This window comes from Pleurodeles waltl, chromosome 2_2, assembly GCF_031143425.1.
Source record: "Pleurodeles waltl isolate 20211129_DDA chromosome 2_2, aPleWal1.hap1.20221129, whole genome shotgun sequence".
Taxonomy (NCBI): domain Eukaryota; kingdom Metazoa; phylum Chordata; class Amphibia; order Caudata; family Salamandridae; genus Pleurodeles; species Pleurodeles waltl.
This window is the reverse complement of record NC_090439.1, coordinates 1031245730-1031269639: the sequence shown is the minus strand read 5'-3', so window position 1 is coordinate 1031269639 and position 23910 is coordinate 1031245730.

Genomic DNA, 23910 nt, shown 5'->3' with positions numbered 1-23910 from the left:
ATCAATCAAACTCAAAATCAGGCTCTAAATGTCTAAAAATCAGTGTGTTGTGTGCTACACATGTGATTAATGCTAATGTATTTACACAAGTAGAACAGCAGACCTCGGGCCCTATTATACGTTGTGCCTCAGGGGTGCAACTGGCATGTGTGCCTGCTTTGTGCACCACCAGGGCCCTTTCGTATTAGAGAAGGGGCCAGAAACACTTGTGAATCCCCTTCTGTAATACTGATAGCACTGGTGCACATGCTGACCCAGCACTATCACAATAGGGTGTCCCCTCATTTGCACAGGGGCTTGGCCCCATGCACATGAGGTAATCAGTTTGCCTCGGTTCCCGCACCCTATTATGGACGTGGGCATAGGGGCAAACATGCCTTTGCGAGCCTCACTAAAAGTGCACCACTAAAAGGTGGTGCACTTTCAGTGTGTTTCTTAAAAGCAGCTGTCTGGAGGGGAGATAAGAGGTCTCATGGACCGCCCCAGACATACCCCTGCAGGCGGGTTCAGTCACTCACTACACCTGCCTGCAAGGGGATCTCTCTCTGGGTGTCGCCTGTGCTGTGAAAAACACAGAAGCGTTTAAACAGCTGGTCAATATTCCACTTGAATGTGCTTCCCCCCAGGGCATCACACGTTTGCAGCTGCCCAGAAGGCAGTGCATTCTTGGTAATACAGCGCACTGCCCCTATTTGCACCAGGCGCCCCTTTTGAAAGGAAGTAAAGTGTGCTGTATTCATAAAACGGCCCGTGGTATTGCTATACAGCAGTCATACATCTGCATGTCATATAGAGACAGAGCCTGAAAAATGATCTTTCCAGCATTTGGAAGGGACCATGTCACAAATGAGGCAGTCGGATACACCCAGAGCTTGGTATACCATGACAGCCTCCACAAGCCCAGGGTCTCGACTTTTTATTATTATCATAACTTGGCGACCATCAAAGAGTGGGAAACACAGAGGCCCACTAGGTCATACTCCCAAGAGGCTTATGAAAGAGCTGACTCTTGAACATGTTTTTTTCCCAAAACATGGACTTGAGAAACCATGACACACAGTCAACCAGAATGGAAACAGAATCTTGTCTTTCAAGAAAACAGGGAATAGACATTTACTACAAGTACCTGAAGTAGTAAAATGTCAGTACTTCTTTCTATGCTTCGGAATGGCTGTAATGACTACTATCACTGGGTGTTCCTGCTCTGCGTGCACCAGAGGTTGTTCACTACCCTACAACTGATGCCAGGCATTTAGCTGAATCATTTTCAAGAGTTGTCTAGCATGTAGGTATTTAGCTTCCACTCTCAGGGTGGGATTCAAAGAGTTCATGAGTTTGTGGTATGTTCTCCCAAAGACATGCTCCCATGTTACTGTTGTTTGACGGTGTATTGTTGCCGAAGGTGCAGGTTAGGTGTATGTTCAGAGCTGGTATGCAAGGGGGTCCATATTTGCAGATATATGGGCCTTTTTCAATAAGCTTTATGTATAATACAAGTATCTTAAATTTCATGTTTGGTTCTACCTGAAGCCAGTGGGGTCCATTTATTTGGCATGATTGTGTTTTTGCAAATTGGGGCATACGTTGGCTGCCTGATTGGAGTCTACCAGTGAGGTTTCTAGGAAGTCCTTTGTATGGCGCCCTGGGTAGATGACATTGGAATGGTTCTGACATCCCATAATTAAGGATCTAGATCTCTTCAGCTCTATTCAGTGATTGAATTACAGTGTGGAAATATTTTTCTGAGTAAGGAAATTTGTAAATCCGTGCCTTTGACAGCTGTATTAATTTGTGCAGAGAACAACAGCTCTGCGTTGAACATGATTTACATGTTTCCTACTTTTTGTGACGTGTTGGGGGTAGTGCTAAGGTCTGTGGATTATTCGAGGGGACATTCATGGAATTAATGCCTCCCAGTACTAGGATCACTGTTTTCCTCCAGACAGAGAAAGTTTTCTTTCATCCAGGGCGAGTTGTGATGAATGCATTCAGTGTTTTGTCTGATTTCCTGGCATGTTGTTTGGAGTCATTTGAATTTGTGTGTCTTAGGAAACTGGAACCCTTTCCTCATTGACTTCTTGTTGCCGAAGCACAGCTACTAAGACAGTTAGGTTTGCATCTACAACCAGTTGATTACTTTTGTGGGGTCGAAGAATGTCATGGCTATGTTTTCCCATCCCACAATGTGTCTGCCTTCAGGATGCCCCTTATTAGGCTTTATCAGGGAAATTAGGTTTTTGATGAATCATCTGTAATATATCACCATCCCTAGAGTACTATGCACCTCTGAGACCAGTTGGGAGGGGTAGTCATCTTGCTGTCACAGACCTTTTGGGAAAGGTGCTTCTCCATCTGTCAAGACGTGGTATGCAAACAACTGTATGTTTCAACCGAGAAGCTCATAGTTGCACTTGTGTCAAGCCTGTGTGCCTCATGTAGGTAGGACTGCGCACGGGTGGCATTGGTCCTTTTCCTCAGGTGTTTATTTGGACAAGGATATCGTCTCAAACATTTATGACTCTAGTTAGCCCTGATGAAACCTCCCTTATGCACTTCTGGAAACCTCCAGCAATACTTCAATGAGAAGTAGTTGGTGACAGACAACATTGATGTCAATTTCTGAGAATCAACTAGAGGAATTCATTAGGGCCACAATATTATGAACTGTAGAAGTGATGTGATGCTCCTCACTGGCATGTGCACACATACATTGAAGTATGCTGCTTTCTTAGGCAGGTGTGTGACTAGAAAGGGACAGACCTATGTGGTGGGTTCATCCGCTCTTTCAAAAAGTGGCTGAAATTAATTCATGCATTTCATGTGTCATTGTTTTATTTTTCATTTGATTTAACTAGGTAACATAGAACCATGCACAGATCACATACTAGCCATGCAACACATTTGCGATAAAGACGTTTAGTAGAGGATGGTGGTGGGCAATAAAAGAGGCAGCATATGATAGATTTATAATCTTCCTGGACTTGAACATATCCTGATATGCTTGTATCTACCAGGCAAGCCGTTATCTGATTTTGAATTGTCATCTAGGATTTAAGATGTGCATGTCGCCTCACCTTGGCACTGCTAAGTGCAGATATCACATGCATGTGTTCTATGTCCATCGACTCGGCTTACGTTTCACCCATGGCATACATCTGTGTGCTCACGCATGGCACTGATGTCCTGTTCTGGTTGGTGATACTAGTAAATGAAGTTGATCTACATAGCCTCGGAAAGTGATTACTTTGTATTACGTTGAGCAAATGCTTAATTTCACAGGACACATTGCTGTGTGTAAAAATGTGGCTCAGCACACCTCACAGAATGGGTGTCAGAAAGCTCATGTATTCGCTGCACTGCTAGCATCCTGGGTTTTCGGAAGATCAGTCTTCACATTTGGGTGGATTTTCAGCCTCGGGTGATTTGGGTCAATTGTTCTTGACTTAGACATGTAAATTAATAGCTATCTCACACAACAGTACATACAGGAGATCTGTAGTTTTCTTTACACTCTGATTGTCCAGTCTGAATATACATTGTGCATTAACAGGATTAAAAGCATCTCAAATTGCTGATTGAGTAGTGTTAGAGTTGTATCTTAGTAATCAGCTCTTCCAATGTATGGGAGTATGAAGTCATTTTTGAACCACCTTCACCAGGCAATAGTGGATGTACTGACACTATGGCAAATGGTTGAAGTGATAACTGATGTGGGTAGCATTTTAGCGTTGCTGTTGATGAATTTGAGTGTTATATTTAGATTGGACTTGAAAACACTGAGAGGAATATTTATAATCTTTTGATGCAGAGCAGCGCTGCAAACCTTCTTCCTGCACTGCGTCAAGGGAAAGGGCAGGAATGCGTAGTATCTATGAGATGCATCTCTTTCTAGATATGCTGCACAAAGCAGCACACATAGAAGAAGGAAAAATGGGGAGAAATAGAGGTACTTCTCCTCGTTGCACCTCCCTTACACCTCCCCTGGGGAGGCGTGGGCTTTTGAAGCATTTCCCAAATTTACAAAATCTCGTAAATCTGGGAATGTGTCAAATGTCACTGGTGTTATGTGGGAATACCCACCATATTGCCAATGGCATGCCACCCTGTCGTAGGGTGGTGCAGCGTAATGATTTGCACTGTGTTAACTCAATCCATGTTTATAAGGCCATGAAAAGTCATGCAGGGTGGCTTTGCGTGGCATTGTAAATATGGCCCTGCAGTGTGTGCTCCTGGACCGTCACTAAAAGTGATTTTCCAGTGGAATAAAGGGGCTTGTAAATATGCGCCTGATTCTGGCATTTGTGTATTCTGTTAAGTCATACGTCTGCTTTACTGAGCACAGATAGAGCTGAAAGGACCCAGATCATGGCAGGTGAGATCCCATCACTTGTTGCCATAGTGGAATATCACATTTGGTGTAGCCCGTGCTCGACATGTGGTTGACCAAAACCCAGAAACATGTTGGTGGTGTACCACAAGAGTCAGAACAAACTCAGGGTCTCAATCTTTTATTAATCTGATGTAATGCTGTCCTTATACAACACTGCATTAGTATGTGTGCAATGTTTGTAAGACATATATTGTTATCTGTTCAGAATGTGAGTTGCAGAATATGTTCATTATGACATTGTATAATTGGATTTGTTGCCCGGCAGTTACTAAGAGACTTCTCCATGGCAGGCTTCTGTATACAAATTAAGTTACTTCTCTTTATTATATATTGCCTGTTACTTACCACATACTGGTAAAAAGTGTTTGAAATAAACAACTCACGAAGAAGTAGTGCATATAGGAGGAGTAGTTTGTGGTGCTGAAATGTGGGACCAAGAGGTATTTTCTACACAGCGAGCTGAAGGAGCAGGTCCAGGGAGATCCTCATCTACACGCGAAACAACGAGCACTGAAGTGGGCTGAGGTTTGGGTAAGGCCGTTGCTGAGTTTGCAAGGAAGCGTTGAAAGGGTGACAAACCAGTACCTGTTGCAAGGCAAAACAGCGCTATCCCTGCACAATGTTATGTAGTGTCATCATTACCTGTGCAAGAATGTATACACTGACAAGGAAGCAGAGGACTCAGGGAGATTCTAAGGCCCATACTTATACTTTTTTAGCGCCACATTTGCGTGATTTTTTGACGCAAAAGCTGCGCAAACTTGCAAAATGTGACCCATATTTATACTTTTTTAGCACCACATTTGTGTCATTTTTTGATGCAAAAGTGGCGCAAACTTACAAAATACCATTGTATTTTGTAAGTTTGCGCCGCTTTTGAGTCAAAAAATGACATAAATGCGGCACTAAAAAAGTATAAATATGGGCCTTTGTATTTTGTAAGTTAGCTACGTTTTTGCGTCGGAAAGCGACGCAAATGCGGCTCTCAAAAAGTATAAATATTGGCCTAAGTATGAATGTATAATGTCACAAACCGTGCAACATATGTGTGCATGGAAGCAATTTTTTTTGGTTAAAGAGAGTTTGTTTACCAACATTACGACAATCAGTGAAACGTTTATTGGGAAAAGGGTTTCAAGTAAATGGCTCCTTTGTTTCTTTGCGATTTCACAGCTGGTCTTTCCTACACCGCTGTGCCTTGAACACTTGGCTTCTCATTGTGAGGTGGTCGGATGTAAAACTTGCATTACATTTTTCAAAAATTGTGTGACTGGAAATACTCGAATATTCTGGAACAACTGTTTTAATCAGTACTTGTTGTGGGCTTTCCTGGTCTCTGACATCATTGGAGCTAGTGATGTCAGAGAACGGAATGAGAGGACTGGGGGTTCTGAAGGAGTTGTGAGGAAGGTGGCAGGAAGCAGGAATGAAGAGTTGGCACAGACGTGGATGCTGAATAAATAAGGATCTTGACATACAAATCTTGACCCTGTGGATATTGAATTATAACAGTGGCGACAAAGGTCTTCAGCATCCATTGAACCTGGCGTGCAATGGACCAATGATTGAACGGATCTTATACTTGTAAGAAGAACCGCTGTGTCTGGACACTTTGATTTTACAAGTATCTTAAATACTAATGACTTGGATCTACAATTCTGAGTTTTCCTGCAATGATGGCATGATACCGACATGATACCGACTATTGAACTGATGAGCAGCGTTATTATTCAGTGTGCTTAGAAGAAACAAAGGAGTATTTCGTTGTACTTATCATTTTTACTTTACGGAAAACGCCTGGTAATACTTTTTGAACTGTTTTTATATTTGTTTATATTCTTATATTATTAGCGGCAACGACGACAGAAATACACAGCTGGGCGGTTTGTAGATTTAAACTGTAACATTCTTAGCGTGCGACTGGAACTGCCTGGTGTTCCTTAAGCCACAGCTGATCGCGTGAAGCCGTCGCGCACTGTGTTGTTGCCGCCGCTCATTGCGGTAAACCGCGGCAGCTGATCTTGAAGTCGCAGGACTGCGCGTGAAACCCTAGTGAAGAAAAACATTTGAAATAATAACAATCTGGCAGTCAGCAACTCACCTTGAAGTCGCTTGATGGCGCGTTCAATTTCTGGAAGAAAATCATATTTATCTCCTCTTCAATCTCGAGTGAAATGCCTCATACCCACTGGAGTTTCGTTTTAAACACTGTGAAGTTGCTATTTGCATCAAATCTCGCGTGTGTTGAATACTCAAACGACTAGACTGCTAACTTCATTTACTTATAATTTATAACTTAGATGGAAGGTAATTAATGTTTAGTGCTCAATTTTCAGTATTTTGACTGCATTTTAGTGTTATAAATATTGTTATTACTTTTACTACTTTATATATATATATATATATTTTTTCCTGTTTGTTGTTTTGTATAAGTTTTTACGCAATATCTCAATTAGCTACGCTTAGTTTGGCTCAACCACCGCAATTCTTATCTGAACGTGGAGAACCCATTCTACCTTGGAAGAAGTGGATTAATCTTTTTGAATCTTATTTAATTGGGATAGGTGGAGAAAATTTTTCGCCTGCAAGGAAGCAAGGTATTCTTCTTCATAATTTGGGTGTTGAAGGCAGAAATATTTATGACAGTCTTGATTTAATTGCGCTTGGCACAGCGGATGGAGATCCTAGAGATGTTTATGACATGTCTGTCATGATGTTAAAAAAACATTTTGATATGCCTATAAACATAGTCATGGAACAACATAAATTTTTTATGAGAACACAAGCCAAAAATGAAAGAGTGGGTAATTATATTGCTGCTTTGAAAACTTTAGCACAGACTTGTGAGTTTGCTGGTTTAACTGATTCTCTCATCAGAGATCAACTAGTGAGATGCACAAATAATCCAAGGGTTCAGGAAAAATTATTAGCTAAGAATCCCTCTTTGGAAGAAGCTGTTGCCATTGTGGAAAGTTTAGAACATGCTACTCCTTGGGTTCAGGAAATGAAGAACACCACTTCAGGTTGCTTAACTGAACCGTTGGTTAATCCAACAGTAGCTAAAGTGTCGACTCAAGTTGACAGGAATGTCATACAGAAACCGCTAACGTATCGTTTGAAAGGTGGCCATGAGATGACCAAAGATTCCAGACCAAGATGTTACAAATGTGGTAGTCCTGGACATTTGGCGAATAATCCAAGATGTTTTGCTAGGAATGTCAACTGTAGAAATTGTGGGATGAAGGGACATTTGGCAAAAGTCTGTAAGAACCAAAAGGTCAATGCAGTAGATGAAACTGTGTTACCTCAAAATGTAATCTTAAATGTGAAGTGTCCTATCATTCATAATTCTCTTATAAATAGTGATACTAAGTTAATTATGCCAAAATGTGATATAGAAATTGATGGTAAAATTGTTCAAGTTCTTGCGGATTCGGGTTCTCCTTTCACATTAATAGGAGATAAAAATTGGGAAACAATCTTTGGCAATGATCATATTGATCTTCTTCCTCCAGACATTGATCCCATAGGCTTTGGGGGACAGAAAATTTATTTATTTGGCTATTCTCTAATGACAATCAAATTTAAAGGTCGTGAAACGGTTGGGAAGATTTATGTAGCCAAACGAGGTGATAACTTGCTAGGGTGGAGACATTAGAGGGATCTTGGCATTATTCTCAACCCAAACTCTCTGGAACAAGTTCTGTCTATATCTAATTTAGGGAGTGATACTTCAATTGTGAATGAATTTTCTGATGTGTTTAGTGACAAATTGGGTTTGTTAGCTGGTTTCAAACATAAGATCATTCTAAAGGATTCAGCTAAACCAGTAGTATATAAGGTAAGAAAAATTCCTCATTTGATGTTGTCTCTGTTGCAGGATGAGCTCAACAGACTGTCAAATTTCGGTGTTATTGAGGAAATTGAGGATTCTGAATGGTTGGCCCCTGTTGTTTTGGTTCCCAAGGATAATGGTTCAAAAATTAGGATGTGTGTAGACTTGAGAGGCCTCAACCAGTGCATATGGGTTGATCGCCAACCATTACCTAACATTAATGAGACTCTGACCATGCTCTCGGAGGCTAAAGTATTTAGCGTATTGGATCTATCGGCAGCCTATCATCAAGTTTTACTTCATGAAGACTCGAGACATCTAACTTCTTTTGTCACGCCTTTGGGGGCTTTCCGGTTTATTAGAATGCCGTTTGGTTTGGCATCGGCTGCTGCATGTTTTCAAAGGGTAATGAAGGAGGTTCTTAAAGGTTTAAGTTCAGTGTTATTTTTCCAAGATGATATGCTAATATATGGGAAGGATGTAGTGGAACATGATATTGCTCTACGAGCAGTTTTGAGAAGACTAAAAGAAAAGGGTTTAACCCTAAAAAAAGAAAAGTGTAAATTTGGAGTTGGTTCAGTCTCTTACCTGGGGCACACCATTTCTGGAGACGTATCAAGCCTAAGGTGACATTGGCTAAGTCCATTATATCTATGCCTATTCCTTCTGACAGAGATCAAGTGCGATCATTTCTTGGTTTAGCTGAATACTACTCGAAATGTATTAAAAATTTTGCAAGTGTAGTACAGCCTTTGAGAGCTATGTTAAAGAAGGGTGTTGATTTTTTGTGGTCTTCGGAGTGTGATGAGGCTTTTGATGTTGTCAAATCCAGAATTGCTGAGATGCCTACATTGGGGCATTTTGATACTTGAAGGAAGACTTTGTTGTCCACAGATGCAAGCCTTAAAGGTCTGGGTGCAGTTCTTTCACAGTTGGTTGATAGTGAGGAGAGAGTGGTAGCTTTTGCCTCTTGTTCCTTAAGAGAGGCAGAAACACGTTATTCAATAATAGAGCGTGAAGCTTTAGCATGTAATTGGGCTGTCAACCATTTTAGATACTATCTTTGGGGGTTACCATTTGTTATTAGGAGCGATCATAGGCCTTTAGTACAAATGTTTTCATGTCGCAACATAGAGAATATGACTCCTCGCATCAAACGTTGGGTGGAGAATCGAATTGAGTACAATTTTCATGTAGAATATTTTCCAGGAAAGGAGAATAATCTTGCCGATTCTCTTTCTAGATTACCTTTGTCAGACAATGCCACAAATGTTCAGGTTCCAGTTCTGTGGGTAAAGGAGCCAGCTGTTGATAAAGAAGAATGGAAACTGGAATGTGAACATGACACTGATCGTGCACTTATTTTAGATTATGTTGTGAAAGGTTGGCCTGATTTACACACTTGTCCGGACAGTATTAAAGCGTTTTGGAATGTTAGGGATGAATTGAGCATTGTGGGGATGGATGTATACAGAGGTGATAGATTGATTCCTCCACTTGGTTTGCATGAGAAGCTGGTTAATTTAGCTCATGAGGGACATTTAGGGAGGAATTTGACCAAGTCCAGGATCAGAGAATGTATTGGTGGCCGGGCTTGGACAGACAGGTTGAAGAGATAGTAAAGGATTGTATGTACTGTGCAAGGAGTGATAAATCCAGGAATGTAAGAACTGCTCCTTTATCTCCAATTGGTGTCCCTGATGAGCCATGGTGCAAACTAGGTTTAGATCTTGTGGGGCCATTTGAAAATCTATCTCACAATGAGAGATTTGTAATTGTATTGGTTGATTATATGTCTAAGTGGGTCTCTGCTTGTTGTGTAAGTGCTATTACCACTAAGGTGGTGATAGAATTTTTGACTGACGTTTTTGCATGTGAAGGCATTCCGAAAGTGATAATTACCGATAATGGAGTGCAATTTACGTCACTGGAAATGAAGAATTTCCTCAACAATTTGGCCATCACTCATTTTCGCACGGCTTTATATTCACCTCAAGCCAATGGGTTGGTTGAGAAAATGAACCAATTGGTGGTGGCCAGTGCTCAAACTGCCATGAACAATAATGTTCCTTTAAAAACCGTTCTCAGGGAGAAATTATGGGCTCACAGGAATACCCCCAATGCTGTTACTGGTATGTCTCCTTTTAGACTATTGAAGGGTAGATTGGCCGGTTCTAAACTCAATCCCATGTGGTTATTGGCTGACAAGGGTTTTGGGGAGTCATCTGCGGACAAGGGTTCTGTCCAACGCAAAGTTATTGATAATCAGGCGAAGTATAAGGACGCATTTGATAGGAGACATGGTACCCATCAAAGGTCATGGCATGAAGGTGATTTGGTGTACATTAAAAAACCTTTTTGGTCAAGAAAGGGAACCTCCAAGTTTATGGATCCGAAGAAAATTGTACAAGTAAAAAGAAATGTTGTTGTTGTTGAAGGAAGTGATGTATGGAGCATGTCGCGTCTAGCTAAGTTTATGAATGGAAAACCAGTATCAGATGAATCACCTAAAGAAGAAAATCTTCGTGAAGGAAAACCAGTATCAGATGAATCACCTAAAGAAGGAAATCTTAGTGGGTCTGATCTGGATTCCAATGAGAAGTTTAATAAAGGTGTAAGGAATAGAACAATTCCAAAATACTTAGAAGACTTCATACGTTGAGGATGTCATCACATGATTGGACAATACTTGATTATATGTTGATTGGTTATCTAATACTCATGATTTTGTCATTTTATTGTTTCTGTTTGCATTCTTATGAACTGTAGCTGTAATTTCTGTTGACGTTTCTTTTTATTCTTATGTTGTTGAGTTTACAATGTTCCATGTAATGTTCAAACTAAGGGGGTCATTCCGACCTCGGCGGTCTTTTCAATAGACTGCTGAGGGACCTCCGTACGGAATACCGCCAGTGCTGGCGGTCTTCCTCATGGGCCATTCTGACTGTTGACAGCGCTCCGCCCGTTTCCGGACGAAGAGCCGCCAACAGCCATACTGGCGGCAGGCGGGGAAGTGGAGGTAGCTCCACCTCCACCGCCACGCCGACAGAACACCGCCCAGCGAATCACGACCTGTGATTCGCTGTGGCGGTGTTCTGTTGGCGTCGCGGTGTCGGCGGAGCTGCCCGTTCCCTCCCGGAGGATCACCAGGAACAGGTAAGGTGATCGTCCGCTAGGGAAGGGGGGTGGTGGGGTGTTGTGAGTTGTGTGCGTGCATGGGGGTGTGCGTGTGTGTATATTGAGGGGGCGTGTGAATGCGTGCATGAATGCGGGGGGGTGTGTATGTGCATGAATGCGTGCATGAATGCGGGGGGTGTGTGTATGTGCATGAATGCGTGCGTGCGTGCATGAATGCGGGGGGTGTGTGTATGTGCATGAATGCGTGCATGAATGCGGGGGGGGTGTGTATGTGCATGAATGCGTGCCTGTATGTGTGTATGTGTGTGTATATGTTGGGGATCGGGGTGGGGGACGGGGGTCCTGCAACCTTTTGGGGGTGGCAGGGGTGGCGGGGGGGGGGTAGGGGAGGGAGTTGGGGTGGGGGTTGGGGGTGGGGGAGATCCCTATCAGTGCCAGGGAAGGGATTCCCTGGCACTGATAGTGCTTACCGCCATGGATTGAATGGCGGTCCCCAACCGCATGAAATCCATGGCGGTAAGCACTATCAGTGCCAGGGAAGGGATTCCCTGGCACTGATAGTGCTTACCGCCATGGATTGAATGGCGGTCCCCAACCGCATGAAATCCATGGCGGTAAGCCGGGGACAGGCGGGTTGGAATACCGCCGGCGGTATGTGACGGCCGCCGGGCTGGAGACCCAGGTCTCCAGCCCGGTGGTCGTTACCGCCGTGTCGGTCGGAACGGTGAATCAGCGGCTGACCATGGCGGTAACCGCCATGGTCAGAATACATGGAAAAAGACCGCCAGCCTGTTGGCGGTCTTAGCGCCACTTCACCGCCGACCGCCAGGGTCAGAATGACCCCCAAAATTTGTTATTATTTCTATAGAAGGGAGATGTGTTGTGGGCTTTCCTGGTCTCTGACATCATTGGAGCTAGTGATGTCAGAGAACGGAATGAGAGAACTGGGGGTTCTGAAGGAGTTGTGAGGAAGGTGGCAGGAAGCAGGAATGAAGAGTTGGCACAGACGTGGATGCTGAATAAATAAGGATCTTGACATACAAATCTTGACTCTGTGGATATTGAATTATAACAGTACTATCCAAACTTTTTGGTAACTTGTGAGCACGAGAGCACTCATTTTCACACATCCTAGCCTGTTTTTGCAATCGTCTGAAAAGACACTAGTAAAGTTGAAATCTTGGTATAGAACTTTTGCAAACAATCTGGTGACTGTTGATGTGAAAATATCGAAACTGAAAGGGGGAAGGCACTAATATTTAGTTGTTTGGAGGCAGCTAGTCAAGACACTTTTGATCATTTACCTGAGGTGAAATCCCCACAGAGCAGTTTTGGCACAAGGGGTGAGTATATACATGTAATTAGAGTTACCCTTTAGAGCCGAACAAAATATTGTAAAGAAAGATTCAATTTTTTCAAAAAAAACAAGGGAGTGACACATCTGTTGAAGAGTATATAGCAAGCCTAAGGATCTTGGCAGATGCACGCAATTTTGACAATGCCACAGATATGCACTTAATATGTACATAATAAACCAATTGTTTTTGGGATGTTTGCGAAAAATGTTCAAGAAAAAATTGTATATGGATGATCTCTTGCCAAAAGCATGTAGTGCTCAATGTTATCTTCCAAAGCACTCGTTCTTGGTAACAATATGTGAAAGATGAGGGTCTAAAACACACATGGGAAAACTTTCCAACTGCCCTGCCCTGAATAAAAGTTGTAACAAGTGCCATTAAACTGGACAATTTGCTAAACAATGCAAAGCTACTGAAAACAATTATAGAAGTTCAAATGCTGATAGGAAAAATGTGAATTTCTCCAGTGTGTCTCTGGATACAGAGGGCCAGCTTTACAAGAAACTGGCGCAACATGGTGCTGCGCCAAAATCAGTAGCGCCACACTGCACCAGTTTTGAAATGCAGATCTGTGCCATATTTACAAGAATACGGTGCAGCCTGTGTTTCCCGAGCACTAGCGCTAAATTAAGCTGCCTGTGCCAACGTACGTATCACTGCACCATAGTGCAAGGCTGTCTGCGTTGAGGGGAGTGATTGTTTATGTGCAAGAAGGTGTCCCTCCCTGCACATAAACAATCTACAAAGGCGACACTTTGGCACTTCTATGTGTGCTGCAGAATGCAGCACACATAGAAGTACCAAAGTGCCATTTTTGAAAGATTGTTTATGCGCTGCAAGCGACACCTTCCTGCACATAAACAATCAACCATGGCATTTTGCTTCTTCTATGTGTGCTGCACAATGCAGCACACATAGAAAAAGCAAAAAGAAAGGAGGAATAAAAGCATTCCTTCTCATTTTGCCATGCTAATGACACCCTTGGAGTGGCGTTAGTTTTTGGTGCTGTCACAGATTTACGATTTCTCATAAATCTGGGGCAGCATCTAAAGCAATGGGTGTTGTGATGGAACACCCACTCCAAAACTCACTGCACGCTCCTCTGACTCAAAAAACTGCATCGGAGGGACCCATATTTACGAGGAGTCGTAATGTGACAAAAAGTGGCATTACACCTCCTTGTAAATATGGGCAGTGGTCAGTGCCACCAGAGCATTGCAAAAAGTGACGCTCCAGTGGCGATAGGGCCTTGTAAATATGGCCAACAGTCTTGTATAACAAAATTAAGAAATGTTATTTGATATTACTGCTGGACCTCGGGGGGAGCCTGAGTCTGGGGACTGCCTAGAGGGCCCAGACTGCACCGCAGCCAGGAGGCCCGCCCTCTGCATCAGGCCACACACCCAGAGGCACTTTAAATCACTGCGACTCCTGCTGCATGGGATATTACTGCTGGACCTCGAGGGGAGCCGGAGACTGGGGATCGCCTACGGTACCTAGACATCTCATCGGCCATGAGCATTACCCCTGCATTATGCCACACATGCCCAGAGGTGCTTTAAATCATCCTAACTCTCTCTGCGTTGGACGCACGCGGGATGCACCGGTGCGCATCCGGGGCCAAGACTGGTCCCTTCTGCACCCGTCCCCGTCCGGAGGTGTCTGGGTGGGGCCACCCCTTTTGATTGTGTTGGCAGCTGCATGTAAACTTTGTTCTTCAGCTGCTACTGATTTGATGCCACGCCCATGTTCTATATCTTCCCTGCTATAATTGTTTTTTATCAAATATGCCTAAACTGCAGTAAAGTAAGCGCAAGATAGCTTCAAGCACTCCACCACCCCTTCATAGAACTAGTATATACAATTTTCTAACACATGTGGTGGGCATAATAGATATGGAAATGGAGTTGGCTGAAAGCAGCCTCTCAACCCAGCTCCATTATGCCCGTAGATTAACAGCTGATATATCAGACAGTCCTCATAAGGTCATACGTGCCCCATCCATCCCCTTGCTTCCATCTTACCCCCTAGGAATGCAGAGCCAACAACAAACCAATTGAAAGATCTCTAGCCCCCCACAAGTCTGTCAGTGTTCTATTCCTTTGGTCCCAGAGATGATGAAAGTTCGCTCTGGGAGTGGAGAAAACTCTGTGGGAGGAAAGAGAAAGAGATAGGAGCTGGTCAAGTCCTCCAAGCTCTCAAGGGCTAATATCACTCAAACTCCAAAGCAGAAAAACTCCCACAAGGGATACGGCCAACAGTTGGTCTCATTGGACATATTGCAAGGAAGCATGAGGGACATGTTAAAAGAGGTGGTGAACGCTGCCCTGGACTTGAAACTAAAACCTTTAGTAGAGTGTTTGAACACAATAGAATTAGAGCTTAAGAAGTTGCTTGATTGTAAGAGGGATCGGGAGGGTCTTACACAAACACTACTTAAGCCCCTCTATTTTAATTACTGATCCTAATCACACACACATAACTCAGTCCTTAGTGGGTGGGACCCCTGCTGATTCTCAAGGCAAGTCACCTAATTTGATGGGTGGAAGTACTTTTATGGACACAGCTAGTAGCACCCCAAGTGCTGGCATAATTGTCAGCAGTGAGGGGTGCCTGACTGCGGGCCATACCCCCTCTGGGGCTCTGGTGCCAGTTTCTAGGTTGGGAGGCCCAAGGCACTTAAAGTAGTCCACACTGGCTGATGGGTTGTGGCATAGCAGGTGCCCTGTGTTCTCCAGCGGTCAGATGAGAGGCCACACATCCCTCCGGAGTGCACTCTCTACATTATTATTTTACAGAACGTTCCTCCTCTGGCTACACCCGAATCTCATGTATCCCTCTTAAATAAGGTTCACTACTGGCTGCAGAAGCAATCCGGTTGGGGATAAGATCTTTTCAAAGAAATTATCTCCATCCGTAGGATATCCTGGATTGGCCCAGCACCAAAAACTTCTTGGGGGGATTGCATAATTGTGAATTTTAAAATGCCTTGTCTAGTTCAAACCCTTTTACATATCCTAATCCTAGAGTGCTCTTCTTGGTTTTTTTTATCCCCCTGCTGTCTTGAGTCATGCCTTGGGCGTATCCAAGTCCACCAGGAGCAAGCCCAGCCAGGTTACAAAAGGCAATTGTCTGACAGCGGCAGTCCCTACCTCTAATAGGTTTTTAGCTCTGGCCCTCTTGGAGGAACTAGACTGACTACCTTATGTAGGTGATCAACAGGGGCCAATTATAGTCATCCCTCCATACACCTCAATTAAAGGCCCCGCCTTTGTGAAGTGCTACCCAGTTAACCCCAGATAGGAGACTCACAGGATGGAGGTGTTTTTTTAAAATTAATTTTGTGGAATGTAGCTAGATTGCGCACTCAGGGCCATATTTATACTTTTTGACCCAAAATTGAGTGAACGCGTCAAAAAGTGGCGCAAACATAGCAAATAGTGCTAAGGAGCCCCAAAATGGAACCCACAAGCCAGGAGAGACCCCAGGGAGACCCCAATCTACCAGGATCTAGCCAGGAGGGCGCAGACAAGACCCACGGGAGAGACAAGAGGAAAAGGAAGTGTTGTTTAAGTGCAGAGGAGCATGAAATACTGGTCAGAGAGGTGACGGAGCACCAGCATCAACTTTTCATCACCTCAAAATTGCCAGTTGGGAGGAGAGAGACAATTTGGCAACTATTTGTCGACAAGATGAACAGTGTGGCAGAGGTCCAGAGAACTGTCACGGAGTGCGGGAAACGCTGGAATGACTACAAGCGCAGGACAAAGGAAAACATGGCAAGGAACAGGAAGACAGCACTGCAGACTGAGGTGGGAGTCCAGCACCACAGGAGGCTCTGGACGAGATGGAGGAGATGGTGGCAGCCGTCATCCCAGAGGAGATCGTCACAGGAATTGCAGGACAGCGCAGACTACCAGGAAACAACACATATGCAGGGTAAGTTGCATGGGGGAACAAAATGCCTAAATGTTAGCTGCAAGCAGGGGGAGGTACATACCTACTACACAATGCATGTCAGCCATGGAAATCAGGCAGTGGAAAGGGCAAAGGGGCATGGCTGGGCTGTGCAGGGGAATCCATGGGCACAGCACAACACCAACAACCTTTGCATGGGGGTACTCCGCCATGCCAAGGCTGTTGGAAAGGCAGGGCCAGTCCAGAAGAGTATGGTAGAACATAAAACTGGGCTGCTGTCACAGGACAGCTGGTATTGTCAGAACGTAATCTAGGGGACAATGTCCAGTCTCAGGCCATTTCCGCAAGTGGCCTTTACCATTGACAACAGTTGCCACTACCACCTGTGCTGTGTGTTCTGGTCAAGTAGCAAATGGCAGTTAGGTGCCCATAGAACAAACACACCCAAAATAGATGGTTCAGGATGACGACGTGATCAATCCTCTTAAATTCCTAACAAAGTGTAAATCCTGTCAAATGCTCATGTCTATAGGCGCAATAAACATCATGTATTGTTACTTACATTATGAAGTACAGCAGTAATGTCATACCCATGCTGCCCATTCCAGGGTCTACCCTGTGCCTGTGTTACAATAGCTGCAATGTCACCTTGCAACACCTCAAATGTCATACTGCTAAGACAACAGCATTGAGGGGGAGGACATATGTGTCTAGATAGTGAAACACACCCGCACAGTCATCAGAGGAAATGGAACACTGCCAGGCCCATCAGTGCAATCCAATGTAGCACACATTGACAAACATCAACATGACACACTACCAATGCTGACACCTGCAAAACTGACTCCAAACGGTGGAGAGGGTCCAGTGGCACTATCTTCCTGTGTAAATGCCTGGTTCATAGGGTAGGTGTGGGAACTTTGCCGGGGGACAAGGACCCACGTCCTCCAGAGAGAGAATACAGTGTAAAAAAGGTAAAGTCCCACTGAAGTAGTCCTATTTTAGGTCATGATTCAAGGTCCAAACACCATGAATTCAGTAAATGCAATTTAACAAGAGGTACAGAGAGCGTCCTGGTTGAACAAATTAAGCTAATTTATTGTTGAGAAAACGTTATAGTTCCAAGGCAAAAGGCATGAATAATAAATCCAAAGTGGTAAGTGTTCTTGAGAAGTAGTATCCATAGGTGGGAAAATCAAAATCCGAAGTCCTCGAGGGATACGGTCATTTTCCAGATATTTTTTAAGGGAAGCAATTTCCCAACATTTAGATGTTTCTTTCTTCAGAGATCTTTCTAGAGCCAGGAACGTGCTTTTGGCGGATAATAAGTTAGTAGTAGTGAGATTGGGGATACCCGCCCCAGTCGGGTTGAAGACTTGTTGGAGCTTACGATCGCGTAACTCACGTCTATTTATGTGAGAAGACATTCTTCTTGAAATAAGGCTTGGTAAAAACAAATAACTTACAAAACTGACTCCAAACGGTGGAGAGGGTCCAGTGGCACTATCTTCCTGTGTAAATGCCAGGTTCATAGGGTAGGTGTGGGAACTTTGCCGGGGGACAAGGACCCACGTCCTCCAGAGAGAGAATACAGTGTAAAAAAGGTAAAGTCCCACTGAAGTAGTCCTATTTTAGGTCATGATTCAAGGTCCAAACACCATGAATTCAGTAAATGCAATTTAACAAGAGGTACAGAGAGCGTCATGGTTGAACAAATTAAGCTAATTTATTGTTGAGAAAACGTTATAGTTCCAAGGCAAAAGGCATCAATAATAAATCCAAAGTGGTAACATGAAGGGTCAGCCAACACGTGTTTCGCCCCCCTCAGGCGCATAAGCCGGGGCTTTCTCAAGGCTGAAAAAGAAGAAGAATCCAATTCTAAAAAAATGCTATAGTGTAGAAAAGAAGGATTATATTAGATACAGCAACACCGAGAGGTGAATAAGTGCGAATTACGTGCAAAGTATTTGTTTCTCAAATGCACTTGGTCCCTAGAATAAGAGATCCTTGAGCCCAATAGTAAGGAAAGACGAGAGAAAAATATACGATAAGAATTGGAGACCAAAACAAGACTTAACATGCACTATAGCTTCTGAAACTTGTAGGGAAGTGATTAAAGAGAGAATATAAGTCCGTCAGTAGGTCAGATGAAGTCTTGAGAAAATGTAAGAGGCTTGGCCTTCAAAATTTAGGAAAATTTAAAAGGCAAGCAAATCAAACCATAAAACCGGTAGGTAGTGCCTGTGAATGCAAAATTGGAATAAGATTGAGAAACGGGAGAGTTGTCCGAAATGTGCATGGAATAGTAGTGAATAGTTGAACTAACGATATTTAAAGTGAAAAGTATAATTATGAAACAGACATACCCTGCAGAAAAAATTCAGCATTGTGATGAGGCGGTAACATCTTGCCTCTTCTAAAAAATGTACTTGCGGTCTAGTCGATGGACAGATTTCGGAGTCATCAGAGGATTCAATTTCAGATGAAGGAAGGGTATCAGGACAGCTTTGTGCATCCAAGGAAAGATTAGAGTCCTTAATATTATCATATTTTTTACTGAAAGTGTAAACTCTCCCGTGTTGATAGTTATACAAATCTCTTCTAAATTTGCAATTCTTTCTCTGTATTAGATCCTCCTCATACCGGTCAATTACACTATTCAGAATCGCATAATTTTTGGTGGTGATTTCTCCCCAATTGGCTTCCTCGATTCGTTGAGTCAGATTGTCAACTTCTTTACGATGTTTTTCATATTCTTCTTCAGAGATTTCAATCAGTTGTTTGATCATATTAATTGATGCCATTTTCAAATTTACTTCCCATTTTTGTAAGTGTTCTTGAGAAGTAGTATCCATATGTGGGAAAATCAAAATCCGAAGTCCTCGAAGGATACAGTCATTTTCCAGATATTTTTTAAGGGAAGCAATTTCCCACCATTTAGATGTTTCTTTCTTCAGAGATCTTTCTAGAGCCAAGAACGTGCTTTTGGCGGATAATAAGTTAGTAGTAGTGAGATTGGGGATACCCGCTCCAGTCGGGTTGAAGACTTGTTGGAGTTTACGATCGCGTAACTCACGTCTATTTATGTGAGAAGACATCCTTCTTGAAATAAGGCTTGGTACAGGAAGACTAATTGAAACAAATAACTTACAAAACTGACTCCAAACGGTGGAGAGGGTCCAGTGGCACTATCTTGCTGTGTAAATGCCTGGTTCATAGGGTAGGTGTGGGAACTTTGCCGGGGGACAAGGACCCACGTCCTCCAGAGAGAGAATACAGTGTAAAAAAGGTAAAGTCCCACTGAAGTAGTCCTATTTTAGGTCATGATTGAAGGTCCAAACACCATGAATTCAGTAAATGCAATTTAACAAGAGGCACAGAGAGCGTCATGGTTGAACAAATTAAGCTAATTTATTGTTGAGAAAACGTTATAGTTCCAAGGCAAAAGGCATCAATAATAAATCCAAAGTGGTAACATGAAGGGTCAGCCAACACGTGTTTCGCCCCCTCAGGCGCATACTCCGGGGCTTTCTCAAGGCTGAAAAAGAAGAAGAATCCAATTCTAAAAAAATGCTATAGTGTAGAAAAGAAGGATTATATTAGATACAGCAACACCGAGAGGTGAATAAGTGCGAATTACATGCAAAGTATTTGTTTCTCAAATGCACTTGGTCCCTAGAATAAGAGATCCGTGAGCCCAATAGTAAGGAAAGACAAGAGAAAAATATACGATAAGAATTGGAGACCAAAACAAGACTTAACATGCACTATAGCTTCTGAAACTTGTAGGGAAGTGATTAAAGAGAGAATATAAGTCCGTCAGTAGGCCAGATGAAGTCTTGAGAAAATGTAATAGGCTTGGCCTTCAAAATTGAGGAAAATTAAAAAGGCAAGCAAATCAAACCATAAAACCGGTAGGTAGTGCCCGTGAATGCAAAATTGGAATAAGATTGAGAAACGGGAGAGTTGTCCGAAATGTGCATGGAATAGTAGTGAATAGTTGAACTAACGATATTTAAAGTGAAAAGTATAATTATGAAACAGACATACCGTGCAGAAAAAATTCAGCATTGTGATGAGGCGGTAACGTCTTGCCTCTTCTAAAAAATGTACTTGCGGTCTAGTCGATGGACAGATTTCGGAGTCATCAGAGGATTCAATTTCAGATGAAGGAAGGGTATCAGGACAGCTTTGTGCATCCAAGGAAAGATTAGAGTCCTTAATATTATCATATTTTTTACTGAAAGTGTAAACTCTCCCGTGTTGATAGTCATACAAATCTCTTCTAAATTTGTGATTCTTTATCTGTATTAGATCCTCCTCATACCGGTCAATTACACTATTAAGAATCGCATAATTTTTGGTGGTGATTTCTCCCCAATTGGCTTCCTCGATTCGTTGAGTCAGATTGTCAACTTCTTTACGATGTTTTTCATATTCTTCTTCAGAGATTTCAATCAGTTGTTTGATCATATTAATTGATGCCATTTTCAAATTTACTTCCCATTTTTGTAAGTGTTCTTGAGAAGTAGTATCCATATGTGGGAAAATCAAAATCCGAAGTCCTCGAAGGATACAGTCATTTTCCAGATATTTTTAAAGGAAGCAATTTCCCACCATTTAGATGTTTCTTTCTTCAGAGATTTTCTAGAGCCAGGAACGTGCTTTTGGCGGATAATAAGTTAGTAGTAGTGAGATTGGGGATACCCGCTCCAGTCGGGTTGAAGACTTGTTGGAGTTTACGATCGGGAACTCACGTCTATTTATGTGAGAAGACATCCTTCTTGAAATAAGGCTTGGTACAGGAAGACTAATTGAAACAAATAACTTACAAAACTGACTCCAAACGGTGGAGAGGGTCCAGTGGCACTATCTTCCTGTGTAAATGCCTGGTTCATAGGGTAGGTGTGGGAACTTTGCTGGGGGACAAGGACCCACGTCCTCCAGAGAGAGAATACAGTGTAAAAAAGGTAAAGTCCCACTGAAGTAGTCCTATTTTAGGTCATGATTGAAGGTCCAAACACCATGAATTCAGTAAATGCAATTTAACAAGAGGTACAGAGAGCGTCATGGTTGAACAAATTAAGCTAATTTATTGTTGAGAAAACATTATAGTTCCAAGGCAAAAGGCATCAATAATAAATCCAAAGTGGTAACATGAAGGGTCAGACAACACGTGTTTCGCCCCCTCAGGCGCATAAGCCGGGGCTTTCTCAAGGCTGAAAAAGAATCAATTCTAAAAAAATGCTATAGTGTAGAAAAGAAGGATTATATTAGATACAGCAACACCGAGAGGTGAATAAGTGCGAATTACGTGCAAAGTATTTGTTTCTCAAATGCACTTGGTCCCTAGAATAAGAGATCCGTGAGCCCAATAGTAAGGAAAGACGAGAGAAAACTATACGATAAGAATTGGAGACCAAAACAAGACTTAACATGCACTATAGCTTCTGAAACTTGTAGGGAAGTGATTAAAGAGAGAATATAAGTCCTTCAGTAGGCCAGATGAAGTCTTGAGAAAATGTAATAGGCTTGGCCTTCAAAATTGAGGAAAATTTAAAAGGCAAGCAAATCAAACCATAAAACCGGTAGGTAGTGCCTGTGAATGCAAAATTGGAATAAGATTGAGAAACGGGAGAGTTGTCCGAAATGTGCATGGAATAGTAGTGAATAGTTGAACTAACGATATTTAAAGTGAAAAGTATAATTATGAAACAGACATACCCTGCAGAAAAAATTCAGCATTGTGATGAGGCGGTAACGTCTTGCCTCTTCTAAAAAATGTACTTGCGGTCTAGTCGATGGACAGATTTCGGAGTCATCAGAGGATTCAATTTCAGATGAAGGAAGGGTATCAGGACAGGTTTGTGCATCCAAGGAAAGAATAGAGTCCTTAATATTATCATATTTTTTACTGAAAGCGTAAACTCTCCCGTGTTGATAGTCATACAAATCTCTTCTAAATTTGCAATTCTTTCTCTGTATTAGATCCTCCTCATACCGGTCAATTACACTATTAAGAATCGCATAATTTTTGGTGGTGATTTCTCCCCAATTGGCTTCCTCGATTCGTTGAGTCAGATTGTCAACTTCTTTATGATGTTTTTCATATTCTTCTTCAGAGATTTCAATCAGTTGTTTGATCATATTAATTGATGCAATTTTCAAATTTACTTCCCATTTTTGTAAGTGTTCTTGAGAAGTAGTATCCATATGTGGGAAAATCAAAATCCGAAGTCCTCGAAGGATACGGTCATTTTCAAGATATTTTTTAAGGGAAGCAATTTCCCACCATTTAGATGTTTCTTTCTTCAGAGATCTTTCTAGAGCCAGGAACGTGCTTTTGGCGGATAATAAGTTAGTAGTAGTGAGATTGGGGATACCCGCTCCAGTCGGGTTGAAGACTTATTGGAGTTTACAATCGCGTAACTCACGTCTATTTATGTGAAAAGACATCCTTCTTGAAATAAGGCTTGGTACAGGAAGACTAATTGAAACAAATAACTTACAAAACTGACTCCAAATGGTGGAGAGGGTCCAGTGGCACTATCTTCCTGTGTAAATGCCTGGTTCATAGGGTAGGTGTGGGAACTTTGCCGGGGGACAAGGACCCACGTCCTCCAGAGAGAGAATACAGTGTAAAAAAGGTAAAGTCCCACTGAAGTAGTCCTATTTTAGGTCATGATTGAAGGTCCAAACACCATGAATTCAGTAAATGCAATTTAACAAGAGGTACAGAGAGCGTCATGGTTGAACAAATTAAGCTAATTTATTGTTGAGAAAACGTTATAGTTCCAAGGCAAAAGGCATCAATAATAAATCCAAAGTGGTAACATGAAGGGTCAGCCAACACGTGTTTCGCCCCCTCAGTCGCATAAGCTGGGGCTTTCTCAAGGCTGAAAAAGAAGAAGAATCCAATTCTAAAAAAATTCTATAGTGTAGAAAAGAAGGATTATATTAGATACAGCAACACCGAGGGGTGAATAAGTGCGAATTACGAGCAAAGTATTTGTTTCTCAAATGTACTTGGTCCCTAGAATAAGAGATCCGTGAGCCCAATATTGAGGAAAGACGAGAGAAAAATATACAATAAGAATTGGAGACCAAAACAAGACTTAACATGCACTACGGCTTCTGAAACTTGTAGGGAAGTGATTAAAGAGAGAATATAAGTCCTTCAGTAGGCCAGATGAAGTCTTGAGAAAATGTAATAGGCTTGGCCTTCAAAATTGAGGAAAATTTAAAAGGCAAGCAAATCAAACCATAAAACC